General features: G+C 41.4%; 2 long non-coding RNA genes across 6 annotated transcripts in view; both read left to right on the forward strand.

Moving 5' to 3' along the window:
• The window catches only part of LOC116787333, a 40709-nt gene extending 31032 nt beyond the window's left edge, over positions 1-9677 (forward strand). For 3 of the 5 annotated variants that reach the window (XR_004357248.1, XR_004357253.1, XR_004357252.1), the window contains one exon: positions 7430-9677. This is a non-coding gene — a long non-coding RNA (uncharacterized LOC116787333). The remainder of the gene's footprint in view (positions 1-7429) is intronic. The other 2 variants (XR_004357250.1, XR_004357249.1) reach the window with 2 other exon arrangements.
• A 2437-nt stretch (positions 9678-12114) lies between these two features.
• LOC116787134 lies at positions 12115-15462 on the forward strand. The gene is made up of 3 exons (XR_004357180.1): positions 12115-12779; positions 12944-13085; positions 14225-15462. It is a non-coding gene; the product is annotated as an uncharacterized LOC116787134 (long non-coding RNA).
• Positions 15463-17104: the final 1642 nt, after the last annotated feature.

Genomic DNA, 17104 nt, shown 5'->3' on the forward strand with positions numbered 1-17104 from the left:
ATGCTCAGAAGCAAAATGCTCATGTTTTGAAATGGCCTTTGAATCACTGTGTCCTGGGTTTTTCAGTATAAAATCTATGACTGTATGAAACTGTAGATATAATCTGCATATCTATATGATCCTCCAGATTTTTGCATTTATGATTACCCCACTGGACTAGCAATTAGGGAGATTTGGTACAATTAAAATGTGAATGCAATTAGTAAGGATGCAGCTGCTACAGAAACAGATATATCTTCAGTAAATAAACCAAGCAACCTGAACTTTCCCACTATGGGGTTCCACCCACACTGTTTATCAATTTGTTACAGCATCTGCAATAATCCTCAGCAGCTGCAAGTACTGTGGAAACTGGAAATAAACTGGATATTTCCAAGAAAACATAGACACTCTTGCATTACAGAAGCATCAAGATAGCGTTTTCCTTGCCTTCTTCAAGACTGTGGGTTAGATCCAGAAAGTTTTGGCCCTAAAGTTGAAATAGCTGAAAAACCTGAACCTCTGACCATCTCTTCTTTTGTGACCCATTTGGTCTCCTTGACCTCCTGTGATTTTAAGAATGTTCTGAACATAGAATCATAGAATGGTCCAGGTTGGAAGTGACCCCAAAGATCATCCAGTTCCAATCCCGTGTCATGGGCAGGGGCACCTACCACTAGACCAAGCTGTTCAGTACTCCATCCAACCTGGCCTTGAACACTTCCAGGATGGGGCATCCATAGCTTCTCTGGACAATCTGTTCCAGTGCATCCCCATCCTCATAGTAAAGAATTTTTTCCTAATACCCATCCACTGAGCCTCACTTTTTCTTCTATCTGCATTAGTTGCCAAGTGCCTCAGTTCTCCTACCACCTGCTTTTTACCAGGCTTATTCCATTTCTGTCCAGCTCAGATAGGAAGTCTAAAATGGTGCTGACAGAACCGTTTACCAGGGAAGAGCTGCAGGGATTCATTTTAAACTCAGGAGTCAAACATTTACACAAATTGAAACTGAAACTTACTGAGATACATCCTTGTGATTTGTCATCTAGTCATTTACTTGTGTGGAGGGTGCTTATTTTGACATCTGAAGCATAGAGCTTTTCCATCAGGATACTGTACTTCAGTGATCTGAGATTAACCTCCCATGGCCAGGGAAAAAAGCCCCTCAAGGAAATCATCTCTAAGCATCTCCATTTCCCTAAAAGTGCTGTCTGCATGAAGTCAATAGCTGTGCCATTTACTGTATCAAGTACTGAAGGGAGGAAAGAAATGAGTAATGTCTTAATAGCTGCTATCGATGTGGGCTGTTACAAACCATTTTAGCTGCTTGGTGGACTGCAGAGAGAGTAATTTTCTGCAAGGAAACCACAGGATACAGAGCTTTAGGAAAGCATGTTCAAACTCTATAAACTAAACAGAAATGTACCACTGCATCTCCACTGGACAGGTCTAGGAAATGTGAGCCAGTGAGCAGTTTTCTTTTCTCAGTAATTTTTAATTACAACAGCAAATTCTTCAAGTGTTTGACTTACACCACCTAAAGTCTCTCTGCCCACTGACTTTCGTCTGCTCACCCAGGCTGCTGGGTTTAGTTGTTTATATTTACAAGAGAGTTTATACGTTTATTTGCTAAAGTGAGTGGATTTAAGGCTCTGAGTGGAACTGAGGGTACTTGAGCTTCTGAAGGAGTTGTGCTCTTCACTGACTGTTCCCACCTCAGCCTGGTAGTGAAGGGACCTCACAAATCTCCTACCAACAAAAGAGCTTCTCCCATGTTGGTAGAGGATGAAGTTTCTTTGGTTTTTCCTGTGCTAAATGCAATAAGTAAAGACTTACATTAGACATTGAAGAATTAAAAACTGAAAATTAGTCTTTTAACCTGAAAACAGAAGTAGCATATTTAAGGTTTCATGGGTGGCAAAACAAATACACCTTCATAAAAACCAGGATAACAGAATGGTTAATGAGAGTCAGTATGTGGACAGAAGAACAGACACAGCTTGAACTAACGCATTAGATTTTTTTAATTAGACTGAAAGTATGCACATCACTGCTTATGGAAGCTCAGATGCTTGATAGAGACTTGCTAAGCCATATGATATTTAAAAATAAATGTTTGACTATGTACCAAATTTTAATTTTATTTTTCTGCCAGTAATAAATATGAGTAAAAGCCTTATGCAGATCCTGCAGTTGAGTGTTGAATACAACAGTGGTATAGTTTAGCTCACTATATACCAGTCCACCCAAATTAATCTTTTATACATCCAAAAGAAAGCACTTAGCAAGAGATTTTGCAATTAGTATGCCCTATAAACACACAAAACCACTGACAAATTGTATTCCACATCCACTATATTGCAAAATGTTATCACCACAATAGCAATGTAAATGCAGTTTTGGGTCATTCTGATACTGGCAAGTCTATGAACCACTGACTAAATAATTCTTCCCCTGCAGTTCAATGATCCATTAGCCTGTCTGTCCTCAGACAAGAATGAAAAATATACACACAAGGGAACCTGTAGCTTGACCTGGAAAGCTAATAATTACCCTGTATTTGCCAAGCCTATTTTATAGTGTATAAAGATCTACTACTGAAATAACTGTCTTGAGGGAAGGATGGAGAAAGATTAAGTATTATGATCTGTTAAAAAGTTAGGATGGATTTTAAACGATGTTGATGGAAACCAATGATATTAATAAAGCTTCACATTTCAGATATAACTTATCTTTCCCATGGTCTCTAATGCATTGGCTTTGTCACATAATAAAAGGATTGTAACTCTCTGGATTATGAAGTAAACTGAATAATTCATATGAATGTCACTGAGATATTTTCACCACTAATTGTGGTGATCCAATCCTATTTTCTTCTGTCCTGCTATCAAACAGTCATCAGCTAATGGATTAAAATATATGCAGCAAATTAAAATGGTGATGTTACAGACTGTGCACCTAAATTAAAATAAAATGTCTGTAAGGGTATTAAGGAATTACATGTAAGATTAATAACCATGATGACAAAGAGGATAATGTGCTAGTACAAACATAGAGATCAGCCTTCAGTTATGCATGACCAAGGCTATAATAGCATGGCAGCCTGAATTCGCAACAGATATGCCCAAATTTTATTTTGAGGTGTGCTCCAAACCCATCTTTAAAACCAGATTTGGCTTCTTCCCAGACAGCAAGCCATGGCCTACAGGCACAGGACACCACTAGAAGGTGTGTTTTTGAGCTCTAAAGGCCCTTCATGCCCAAAATTGCCACTAGACACAGTAAAATATGTCGCTCCATGTGTGGAGAGAGGCAGCCCAGGAGGCACTTCTGGAGGCTGCCCTTTCAGAGTGGTGGAGAATGAGATCCCCAGTACCATATTGGGACTGGGACTCACCACACAGGCATTGCACAGCTGCCCTGAGGCCGTGGCTGCACACGTGGGTGTGAAATGATTGGGAACAGCATCTGCTGCTTGCTGCTAACAGGAACAAAAGGTTGATGGCTGGGCTGGCCAAATTCTCTAGGTGTTGATTAAAGAGATTTAGAACCCAATTAATCAGATGTGAATTACCAAACTGGGGGAATTTCTGAAGCTGCAACAATTCAAGTGGAAAAGCTTTGATGTATCTTCGCAATACTGCTGTGTCTCCATCTCTCTCTTTATAACAAAAGAGACCAATAAAATTCCTGAACACCATCACAGCCAGGGAAGTCAATTTTCCCCAGCTTTTTATTTTCTTTGGAACATAATATTCAACATAACCAATTCTAAGAACATCCTGTTCTGTCCAGCTCCTGGTGTGTCAGGCTTGCTGGGTAGCAGATATCAACAGGATCATCTTGTCCCTTCTGTTTGGTATTTTTGCCTAAGACATGCGGTGTTATCGTTTAGTGCTTTTTCATAAATCACAAGTACACTACTTAGTTCAAGTGGAAAACATACCCTGCCATGCACTTTGTAGGCTACCACAAAACCTTAATAAAGAGGATTCCTAAGAGCCATGCAATTGCAGTTACAGCTGTAACAGGAGATAGGATGGTCTGTTCACAGGATTTCATAAGGCGAAACAGATTTTAATTCTTACACTGCTTACTGAGTCTGACAGACACACACACAGACAGACTGTGGCTCCCCCTCCTTACATCTTGCCCACTTAGCTACCCTGAATCTTAATTGTATTAGGCTGAGGCTCAACATTTCTGAAAGGAATTTTCTTCAGAGAAAAAGCCAGACATTGATGGCACTTGAGGGCCAGATTCAGACCAGAATGTAGCAGCACAAAGAATAGGCTCTTGGCTTTAACACAATGATTCCTGTTATCTTGTTTGGAATTAAGTTTTTCTCATTTGTCTTTTTTCATCAGTATCTCCTGTTCCTGAGCTACAAATCTCTTGTTTACTCTCCTTCCATCCCTCTGGACACAGAGGTCCCTCCTGAATGCAGTCAGCCACCAGCAAAGACCTGTCCCAGAGCACTGGCATTTAAGCAACCAGGGAACTCAGCAGAGGCAAAAGGTGGCACTACTTGATGGAAACACTTCCAAAAATAGGTAGGCTAAAGAAGGTAAATTGAGAGTAAGGTTAGGACAAAATCACTGAGATTTTCTTACAGCCCAGGCTTAGGCTGGCTTAGTTTTCCATGGTGGAATATTTTCAATACCAACTTGATGTTTGGAAATGCATCCATCACATACAATTCTATGTCATTTAATCAACCTAACAATCTTCTTAACTAGTGGGAAATTTTGCTTCAGCTATTTACTTGAGTTGCCAATTGCATCCTCTCACTTGGTGTTTTATCCCTTTCCTGACTGGCTGAAACATCTAAAACCAGGAAAAAAAAGATTTAGCAAAAATTAGCTTTTATACTGAACTGTCATATATAATCCTGGATATTGGAATCTGTAATTTACACTTAGTTTCGTTGCAGATTATCCAATATTGAGAGGTAACTAAGAATTCAGCTCTGAATGTTTGGCTCATTTTAATGGTCAAGTCTGATCACCTTGAAGGCAAGATGAGTGAGAATAAGCTTCAGATATGACAGCAGCCCGTATTATCCTTGCAAAGCATTCTCTTAAATATAGAAATATTCAAAAGACTTTTCACTTGTGCCACAAACACCAGGATGCACATGCCCACTCATCTGTCTACATGGAATCCCACCCTTATGGATGAGCTAGCAATGAATATATACAACCCTGCACTCTGACTTTTCAGGATTCTTGGACACTGGCACATGCAATCACTTCACATTGGCTGGTGTGGATAAAACTCAGCTCATTAGTCTCCAGTCCGTATGAAACTGCACTTGTTTTCATCAGTTTGCACTAGCTGCTGTCTTTCTTTTTTGGTACTATGCCAGGTGACTATACTACTTGCTTTCCTTTATGTTATGTGGCTGAATCAAAGGAATTAGCATAACATGGCATTACTTCAGTATCAAACATGAAAGGAAAGAACCACTCTCCAAGATTGAAAACAGTCTAATCAGGGAAAAACCTGCAGGTCAGCTTCACATGTGCTTTATCATGATGACCACAGTCATCAAAATACGTCCTGGCTTCAAACTTCTATCTCCATCTCAGTGGATGGTGTGCCATGACTCTCCCTATAGTAACTTACCTTTCCTGAGCAAATCTTGCTGCATCTCTCTCTTGCATCCTGAGGGCAAATATCAGACACTCAAGTTCCTTCCAGGTAGGTGCACAGACACTGCTGCTCTACACAACAGAGTCCTGATGTTATTTGCAGTGTTTTCTGAAGGTGTCCCTTTCTCTATTTGTTTTTCCCCACAGCTTAACTGAATTTCAAATTCCTGCAAACCTCTCCCAGTAAAGGGGATTCAGAGACGTTCAAAGAGGAGTTGGGTCCTGGGAAAAGGAGAACTGGGGTCCTTCTTCACCCCTTGCATGACAAAACTCACATGGCTATAATTTTGGGGGTGGCTTTGCTCTGTGTGAGCATATCACAACAGCAGTGTTGCCACAGCACAGTCCCTGGCCAGAGGATCTTCTCCTACAGTGGTCTCCATAGTGTTTTCCAGCACAGTGCTGTCCTGGGGACCTTCTGTGGGGCACATCAGCTCCAAGTGCCCTGAAATGATCCACTTGACAAAATCGCACTTCAGATATGTAGCACTCCCCTGAGAAGTATTTTAACACAGTTAATTAGTAGTGCTCATTAGTAATAAATGCAAAGCACAGAGATAAACTGTGGCATACATGGATAGGAGATATTTCATCTTCTATATGTTTCCCTAAAGAAAGTACATATCAGTCATATCTGTTCACCAGTGGCAGTAACACACTGTTCTCCCATGCAAGGAAGCTTTAATTGCTTAATGCCTGGGAAATTAAAGAGATGGTCTTATTCATTCTGACATACTGCAGGCAGGTTTGATTTAGTAGGGAAGGGATATCTGATTATTCTGCTGAGAAACGAAAATAGATAACAGCAGAATTAATTAACTAGCATATTAATTGAACAAGTGGCTCTAACATTAGTCTGAGATCTAAATTGAAGTGTATGTGGATGGGTGCTTGAATGAACATCAATTGTCAGGTTTAAGTCTCAAGTGAGATTGGTGGTTCTTTAGTCATCATGATCTGGGGAAACTTCCTTTTCTTTGACTGATGGGGAAATAAGTCTCCTTCCCTTTGTATAAATCCAGTTCTCTGGGTCACGTGCTTATGTGAGGTGGATCAGCCTTTTCGTGCAGAGCAGCCAGAGTGACCCCACTCAAATCAGTGACATTAACTTGTTAATACACAAGGAAAACAGTGAGCCAGAAGGCAGTCCAAATAGGACTGGATGCACACTGTGAAAAAGGACCCCCACTCTATAAAGGTAATTCTGCCTTGAAAACTAAAGCACTCCGATGCTTCTCTCACGAACTGATTGCCTCAGACAAAAAAACAATCAAAAATTATTTGGATCAGGACCAGATTCAGCCCTTGCCTAGTTGACACTTGCATGGAGTAACACAGATTTATGCAAGTAAAGGATTCAGGCCAGCTCCTTGGATTTTGAGAAGGGCTGTGCTTGGAAACTGCTAAGGTTATACCAAACATAGCTATTGCAAATGAAGATAGAGAGTGTAAGGAACAAGACATTCATGTCAAGAGCTTGGGAGCTAGCAAATCTGCTGTTCTCTCATCTTTGGGGTACAAAGGTTGTATTTCTGTCCTATTCTTTGTGATAATTGAAAATGGTCAATTAAGTCTTGTACTGAAACCATTGGTTGAATTTTTCCAGCAAGTTCTTGAGATTACAGAGGTTTTCTTTACCTCCCTGCAGGAATTACCTCCCACACACCCTTATACACTGCAGAGAAAACTTGGTGGCAGAGCTGTTCTTACAGCTTACTTGAATTTAAAAGGCTCTAACAACACTTTTCCCCCATTTTTTTTGCCCCCCCCGTTTTTGTTTTTTTTTTTTTTAGAACTTACCACAGGGAAACAGTAACAGGGCATATCTGGATCTCTGTGTTTGTTAGTGAAGAGCTTTCATGTTCTAAAGTAAGTAATTACAACAGGGTGAGTGTGTGTTTTTTTGCATATAGGGATAAGGCTTTCTTAATAGACAAACAGGAGAAGGATGCACAGCCTAGAGAACTTGGTTCTCTATCAATATCTATGCCAGACTATTTTAGTGACTAATCAGAGACCTGCATATTTAAGGCTGGAGAACACACCTCATTCTGATGAAAATGAAACATGGATATTTTTAATCTGGTTTATACTGAGTTTATTTCAAAGATTAGTTGACTGGGGTTTGTTTCAGGCTCCCTTGAGATTATGTAAGCACTTCAAGTTGCATCCAGATGTGCTATACTGTCATGAAATCTTCATAGAGACAAATAATGGGTATTTCTGTTACATCTTGTGTGCAGGTCACAGGGAGGAATGAATGCCTGTTCAACACTGGAACAGACAACAGAACTCAAGAGATTTTTCCAGTTTACAACTGTCTGTATTTCTCAGAGGCTTTGATCTTCACATAATGTTTGTTTACTCCTGCAGGCACATGTATGTCATATCATAATGGCTCCTATCTGTAAAGACATGTGTCTGTCACTGTCTGATTTTATTCCTGATGAGTGACCACAAGAAGTACTGAGATAGGTGGATTGGCAGGACACATGTGAGCAAACAGCTCAAAGATGAGGTGAGCTTTGTGTGCCCCGCTTTTCAATTCTGCTTAGGAAACAGCACCCAGGCTGACCACGATACCACATGTGGTGAGACACTGTGGCTTGACTCCAAACATGATTTTCCTTGGTGTTTGTTACTAATATTGAGGGTTTTTTTCACTGCAGCTGCAGGTCCCAACCTCACCTGGACATCTCCTGGCAGATGGCCCCACAAGTCACACCACAGGGAAGATATCTGCATGCAAGGATGCCACCTTGCATGTACAGTAAATGTGCTGGGGGTAAGCAGAGCCCTTACTTTGCAAAGGTCACAGTCAGAGGTTCCTTGCAAGGGCTGAATTCACCAGCAGTTCCTGAAAAGCAAGACTTGATTATTGACTGTGCTTTGCCAAGAATTACGTATCATTATGTTGATTCATGTTGCTATTCTCTTTGCAGCCCATGAGGTCCTGAGAGTCACCCTCCCTCTCAGTAAGAGCAGGGGGGAGGCTCACCTGAATGCCCAGCTGCTGGTCTGCCATGTCTTAGAAGGGATCATTTCCATTCCACCAGAGTCCTGAGTCCCTGAAGGAGGTGCCAGACCCACATGCCTGCCTGCAAGGCTCACAGCAGCATCTTTTAGATGAGAGAAAGGGAAAGGACAGCTAACACTCCCCCACATCAGCACAGCGTGTCCCAGAAACCTCTAAAGGAGTTGCTGTTAATTTTCCCTCCCACAGTCCCCCTGGATAGTGTGGGCACAAGAGTGTGGAAAAAGCTTTCAAAGCTGTGACTTGCGATTTCCCCACGGAGGCTCACATAGGAAGGTTAGGGACAACGGAGGGAAGTGCGCGAGAAGAGACCCTTGCCTGCTCCTTGCAAATTGCTCTCCCATGCAGTTAAGTAAGTATCCCTCTCACGCTCCCCCAGAACAGGGAGGCTATGACATTTTATTTAGTGTAAAGTCACCTGAAGACTTGCCAGCACCTTGCTCCTGCCTCACGTGGCACATTGCTGCCTCTGGTTGTAGGGCTGTGCTGGGAATGCAGAGGTGAGGCATTTAAATTCAGAAAATAAACTTCCCAGGGAGAGGTGAGTGATGCTTTCCCCGGTGATTTCAGAGTTGGCCTTGCCATGCACCCCAGGAAGAGTTGCCACGGGAGCGGTGAAGAGACCACATAGGGAGTGAGAGGCTGGGATCGGGACAGTACCCGGGCACGGGAAGGGGATGAGTGGGCAGTGGTGGAAGAGGGACCTCTTCTGGCAGCTTGTCCACTACTGAGAACCTGGACTCTACAAGGAAAAAAGTGTGCAGCATTTCAGCACACAGCCCTTACTGATAGAGAAAGAAAGAAGCAGCATCTCTTTTGGGACGGTCCCTCCCACTAATGCGCATTTCATGTCCAGGCTGTGCCTGCAGTAAGCCCAGCGGGCAGGTAGGGATGTCTTCTGGCCAAGAAGGGAACCAGTTATCCTGGTGCAAGTGGCCTGTTTCATTGCTGCATGCTCCAAAGAGCTGCTTGCTGTTAATGGAGAAAAGACAGAGGCATTTCCTCACAGAAGGATTAGACTGATTTTTCCTCATGCTCTGCATCCCAGAGCGGTCCAGGGTTAGGGAATGCCCTACAGGAAGGTGTCTGGGAACACTTGATTAGTGGAGAAAATGGCACCATGGCCGAATGACTGCAGCACCTCCTCAGACTGACCCCAAAATCAGAGCGTACCCAGCTGTACCTGGGTGCACCAAGACTCCTGCATGTGCTGAATGGCACCTGCACATCTTCAGCATCAGCAGGCCCCTGGTAACCCCACAAATGCACAGGGTCCCACCTGGTGCATCTGCCATAAATCCAACAAGGACAGGAACAAGCCAAGAGGAAGAGGTGCTTGGTGAGTTCTGGGGATTCAGTATTTTCACACAAAAATGCAAGTGGTGAAGCCAGTTGAAACAGGGAGGAGCCTGGAGGTGTTATATTCTGGCGTGAGGGATAGTCTTAAAATCTCCTTTCTCTCATTCCAGAAGTTTGTTTTTCTGTGACGTGTATATACACATGCACATAGGAGGAACAGAGGTCCTTATGGGTAAAAAGAGCATCATGAATAGAACTGGTCAAAAATCCAAAGTGTACCTCATACATGGGACTTATTTCAATCCTTTTCTTTTCTTTTCTTTTCTTCCCTTTCCTTTTTTTTTTTAATATTTTAATTAATCAGCAGGAGTTATTTGTCAATGGATATTTGTGTGTACAAGCTTGGAATTTATCCTAAATCTATTTTGTGTGCATGAATAAATGTTGTATATACTCCAACATTAATAGCAAGAGGCCTTTAACAACTTTTAAGAAAGATAAGCAAAATTAAAACTTAAGAGAAGACAAAGTATATGTGATTTTTAAGTCATTTCTTTCAGCAGTATTTTATGTTGAAGGCAAAGAAAGTGTTGTGGAATCCTGCTAAAATGCAAAGCTGCCATGTAAAATGCTACATTATTTTTACACCTCATGCCTCCAAAACCTTGCAATTTTTTACAACATGCTGAGTACAATTTAATTAAGAATCTTCATGCAGGGACTGTTGTCAAAGAATGTGCTTTTCTCTGCACGCAGTTGCTAACAGTAAAAAAAGAAAAAAAAAGTATGATCCAACAGCAAGTGGAAAATCTGCAGCCAGATTCCTGCAAAGCCTCTGAGATGCCAATTAAAGAAGATTAAATAAAACAGAATGCAATTTTGAGTTATTATTTCAGAAAGCACATCCGTGAATTATAAAAGTGTCGTTTCCCACCGGAAAGCTGTGGAAGCTGCGTGCCTAATGCAGGCACATTAATGCACTGGTGCCTTCACCAGGGATTGCAGAGCATGAAATAATATTGTTCTGGAATAAAAAAAAACACATTAAGCAAAACCCACCAAAATGATTTAAGAGCAGAGTGAATTAAGCTGAAGGGTGCTGTGTTGAGAAAGAGAAATGCCATGTTGCCCCATAGCACAGGTACAGGGTTGGCCCTGCCTCCCCAACTCTGCCCATTTTTAACTTTGCTTGGTGTGTTTGAGCCCCCCAAACTTGTTAACCACAAGGGTTTGAAAAATCAGCTTCTCACCTGTCCAAAATAGGGCTTACACTCTGAAATTATTAATCCATGTTGCTGAGAGAGAGAATCGGGAGCCAGAAAGAGAGACAGGCATAGAAACAGAAGAAAGGACAGAGGAACATTTTCTGGACAAGTAAACTCAATCTTCCAACACTGGGATCTCAAATAAGGAAGCAAAATCGAAATGAAAGCTTTCCAGTGCTGTTGGAGCACTGAATTCTCTTCCACAAAACTGTAATTGCTGATTTTCATTAACTTGCCATTGGCATTTAAGCACTTTCATCCTATCTTAGGACATCCCTGATAGAACTGACTTTAAACGTGTGACTTTTTAATTGTGTCTTAGCATTAATACTAATTATTATAAAAATACAAACAATAGTTTGTAAAACTGGTAAATACTACCTCATCTAAACCCATTTCTTCAGCACCTGTTTAAGAAAGGGCACGTTAAGAATAGCAAAATTGTTATGACACTGAATTCAGAGGTGAATTTTGATACCTGATGGCACAGGGGACACTGCAGCATTTCATCAGTTTGAATGTCTTTCAGATCTTGCTGATTCTACATTTAAATTTTGACATATTCAGAATTATCCAATGGACCCAGAATGCTACATTACAAAATGCAGGAGAAATCTGTGCAGTGAATGTGCTTTGCTCTGTGGTGGCAAATTTATGGTGCTATATAAATGGTTGATAATTATTTCGTAAGCTACAGAAGCAAAACGTAAAATATTCACACTTCATAGCATACACAATTAAAAAAAAAAATCTAAACACAGGTTGGTGTGAGGATATGCTTTTCAATGTTTGGATTTATGGAAGCACCTCTTTATTTTACACATTACCTGCCTATATGGTGCTCTGGGTGTCTCTGAGAAATTTTTATTTAAAGCATAGGTTATAGGATACCTCACATCTAGAGTTTTAGAACCACCGTTAATTTATTATTGGATCTCAGAGAAAATAACTCCCAAAAAAACATGTACAGATCCCTTAACATCTAAAGATGGCTTATAACCAATACGAATGTTGTACTGAACTTCCACTTGAGAGAGAAAAAAATTCATTTGTAGTCTTGGTATAAAGATAGAGCAATTGCAGACATCCCAAGAGACTTCAGACCAGACATTCAGCAGTTATGAAGTGATGTAGTTTTATATGTGCAGTATGTTGTCCACCATGGAAATTTTCTAACACAAAGAATGACAGGACTCAACTCACTGTGATATGAATAATTCAGTACATGAATCTGAAGGAGCATCTGCTCTGAAGGAAAGGCAAATTAGGCTTATGTTACTTCTCGCTTTTCTTATGAGTAAGACTATTAGGTATGTAAATGTGTGAATTCAAGATCTTGTATCTGTTTGAATACTCACTTCTGTGCCAGAACAATAAGGAACCAGATTTTTGGCCTAAATCTATGCTGATCTGTTTTGATATTGTTCTATCTGGATATAGTAGAGACAAGTGTATAACTCACACATTTTGTTTAAAATAGGAGGAGGTGGGCCAAATTCTGGCTCCCTCCAAATGATCTGGCTGGTACTGAGGCGTATAAATGGGGTACGTTGACTTTTCTATCCTGTATCTTGATGATTTGAATTCTTACTCATCCCATCCAATTATCCTGCCTCCCAGTCATAGGCAGTGACATGTTCAGAATATGTGAATCCAGCCAAAGAACTGTATAGAAAATACGTGGTTTGGCCTTTTTTCTTCTTGCACAGAACACGAGTGGGACACCTCTATGACAGTGCTGCAATGTGCAGGATCCAGTGAGACACGACAACTTGATGCTTAAATGGTAATTGAAAATGGATGAAAACATGAGGATAAAGGACCCTCATCATCAGTCTGACTTCAGGGGAGGTAGGCGGCAATAACATCATCTGACGATTCACTTCATGGGTTTTTAATAGAGCAGCCTATTACACAGTACTCTTATAAAGTACTTACCTCTCTCTATTACAGTAATGTCTCTGTGATTCTGAGTGTTAAAAATACATCTACCCTCATAAACTGGTAGAGAATGTCCCTTGGATAAAGCTTGCTACAAGTCAGGCGCCATACAGTGAAAGTTTTGGTAACTTCAGAAAATACAGACATCAAATGCCAACCACTGTAGAAACCAACAGATGCCAGTGGTCCTGCTCATCAGTAACAAGGAAGACTTTGTTCCATTGCATGGCGTGTACATCAGTCATCACAGCAGCTTCCAGATTACAGAAATGCTTCAGAAGAGAGAGCTGACATCTGTCTCAACGTTCCCTCATCCACAAGTCTCAAACTGCATCCATCACACTAATAAAGCAGTCCACAAGCTGGAAAAAATAACCCCAGAGAACAACACCAAATACATCTGTGCAGCTGAGATCTGGCAAAACCCCAAAAGTCTTGTTCTCCTCACAAATCCAAGAGAGCAGCCACAGGTTCAAAACGATTTCCAATGCTAAGACACAGAGGCCATAAAATCTGAGACTCCTTCAAAAGTGACTGAAACAAAGTTTTCACTCTGTAAGATTTATAATTTGGAAAACCAATAAATTTCAGATTGATTTTAACTTTCAGATTGACCCATAGGGAGAATCCACATAGTCTAAATGCTGTGTCTGATACAAACCATTGGGCAGCTGTGGCAAACACCCATTGAAAAACACCCTGTGATAGATGAGATAGATGGGAAAGAAATCCACAGACTTCATAGAATCATAGAATGGTTTGTGTTGGAAGGGACTTAAAAGATCATCTTGTTCCAAGCCCCCTGCCATGGGCAGGGACACCTTCCACTAGACTAGCTTGCTCAGAGCTCCATCCAACCTGGCCTTGAACACTGCCAGGGGTGGGACATCCACAACTTATCTGGGCAACCTGTTGCAGTGCCTCATCATCCTCACAGTAAATATTTTTTTTCTGATATGTAATCTTAAACCTACTCTCTGCAAGTTTGGAGCCATTCCCCCTTGTCCTTACCTGCTCTTGTAAATAGTCTCTCTCCATCTTTCTTGTAGGATCCCCTCAGGTACTGGAAGGCTCTGATTAGGTCACCCTGAAGCCTTCTCTTCTCTCAGCTGCTCCAGCATTCCTTGTTAGCAAATGCTCTCATGCACCCCGACATGGAGTCAGGATGTCAGATCTGAAACATCTTAAATGAAGACATGGTATTTGCAACACATGGCCCTATTTGGCATCCTGGGTTACATCTGTGCATTTTCTCTGACTCTAAAGGAAAGGGTGAAAGGATGATCTGTGAGGCTGTGTTGTGATCTTCAGTCCCAATCTGTCCCCCTCTCTGTGCTGTCACCATTCCATTTGGACGTGAAGCTGAAGGGATGTATGTGCCTATTAACAGGCAGGCAGAAGCCAGGCTGCACTTTGAACATATGGGACCCATTAGCTTTTAAATCTCTCCCAGAGATTGTCCATATTTATGATGTCCACAAAAGAAAACCCGTGTGCTTGGACATATTGAGTGAAATTGAGACTAGCAAATATGTTTACACAACGGTGGAAGACAAGTAATTGAGAAAAATGTTTAGATAAACGTTTATTGCTCTGACAACTATCACCAACGTTTTTGTACAGAAACCTGGTTTTTATCAATATGTTTAATACTTTCGCTTGTCATTTTAACCAAGGGGTTAAGCAGAGGGCATTTGTTTTGTATGGCATTTAAACAAGATTCTGAGCAATGCTGGAGGATGGATGACCAGAAGGTAAAGTAATGTTGCCCAGTATAACCCTTAAAATAACTCAAACTCAAGAGTTCATAGTCTGAGGCACAGTGGCTCACTAACCTCCAATAAATATCTTGTGGGAGTGCAACATGTGTCTTACAATTATAGAGCAACACCAAGAGAGATCTGTGTCCTAGTTTCAGCTGAGGTGGAGATAGTTTTCTTCCTAGTAGCTGATACAGTGCTGGGTTTTGAATTTAGGATGAGAATAAATTGATAACACACTGATCTTTTGGTTGTTGCTAAATAGCTTTTACCCTACATTAAGGGCTTTTCAGTCTCCCATAGTCTGCTAATGAGCAGGTGTACAAAATGCTGGGATAAATGAGCCAAACTAGCCAAAGGGACATTCTATGCCAGCATATAAACTTGAGAATTTGGCCATGAGCTTCTGGTGGCCACTTGTGCATGGGCTGGGCATCAGTCAGTGGGGAGTGGGAAGTTGTGCTGTGTCATCATTTGTCTTTCCTGGATTTTATTCTTCTCTTTCTTTCCTTTTCCTTACTATTATAATAGCTATTAAACTGTTCTTATCTCAACCCATGAGATTTTTTTTTTTTCCCTGATTCTCTTCCTCATCCTGTGGAGTCAGTGAGGGGGAAGTAAGTGAGTGGCTGTGTGGTACTTAGTTGCTGACTGAGGTTATACCACGACAGTCTGCTGAACACTTTTACTAACTCTGCCTTCCTCTTGGCATGTCTGAAAGGACCAGAGTGGAAACTGGCACCAGGTAATACCTGCACCCAAACACGGTGACATTTCAGTTTTGTATTCTCATTTAATAAGTAATAGCTGCACTCAGTATACCGAGTGACACTTAGAATTCCCTTTGCACCAATCTTGTGTTTCTCTCCCATGACAAGTATCACGTGGAAAATCCTAGGGCATGGATAACCCTCTTGAGCCCAAGTTTTAATTTACACATTGCTTCTAAGGTACTGATGAATGCTTTTCTTCACTGCAGCCTCTTGGTGGCAACAGCATAAGGCAACATTTCTGAAAGTGTACCAAAGTCTACATCTTCCTGTGTTTTGTGGCGGGTAAGACTCTTCACTGGCAGGTCTGGAAGAGAAGGCAATATTAAAATTCTAGCTCCTTGTGCTTTACCACAATGACATATTCTTTTAGTTTTGCCAAACTTCCTTCTATCAAACATACAAACTCTAAGGTTTGCAAGAAATGAGATCTTGGGGCAAAAAAAAAAAAAAAAAAAAAAAAAAGATTATTGTATCCTCATTAATTCTGAAGGCTTTTTAATTATGGTGTTAATTAACCTCCTGTGGATGACCAAAGAAAGTCAGGTTTTCTGTTTAGTTACTAGACCCCCTTTCCTTCTGCTCCCACCTTCACATCCCTGACACCAGTGCCTGGCTTTGACTGTACATGCAGTGTTCCAAAGGAGTTCTTCTGAATGTGGTTGAGGGAATCCCAGATCCTCACCCACACATCCTGGGCAGCTGTGTCAGACAAGGACCGGTGTTCAAGTTGGACAAAGCCATCATTTTGTTTACTGAAGCACAAGCTCTCAGCCCATGTATGAGAGTAACACCAGTGTTAAATGCACACACAACCGTGCTGACAGAGGGTGTATTCAGGCACATAAGTACACTCATTAATATTTCGGGACTGGATTGTTAGTCGCAGTGACCTCTGTCTGAGAGATTGGAGAGCCATCTAAGATGCTGCAGCAATTACTGAACCTCATGTACATTACAAAGCAGCACCTACCTTCGCCCCTTTAATGATGGAGGTAATTACACCTAAAACTACAACAGTATGCCCTGTCAAGCTACAAGAACCTGAGGTTTGTCCCACCCTTACCAAAATATCCCAGTTGTCAGTCCCGACCATTTCCCCCTGTCACCCCCGACAGCAATTGCTACCACAAGCCAAATGAGCTGCCTGGGCAGGGCTGGGATGTGTAAGAGCAGAGCTGATGAGAACCTTTTATTTGACGAGTGGTCTTCACTTGAGAAATAATTTTACAGCACAGTATGAGATTAAATCTCTTGCCAGTTAACTCGTTTCCTACTCCATTTTGCTTGTGGTTGTACAGGCACATTCATGACTTATTTCCTGAACCTTTCAAGAAAAGTGCACTCGTGGAAAGTGGCAGCTTGTGGACTTGAACTCCTTCCAGTGTTCACCAGCCTA

The sequence above is a fragment of the Chiroxiphia lanceolata genome, chromosome 5 (genome assembly GCF_009829145.1).
Source record: "Chiroxiphia lanceolata isolate bChiLan1 chromosome 5, bChiLan1.pri, whole genome shotgun sequence".
Lineage (NCBI taxonomy): Eukaryota > Metazoa > Chordata > Aves > Passeriformes > Pipridae > Chiroxiphia > Chiroxiphia lanceolata.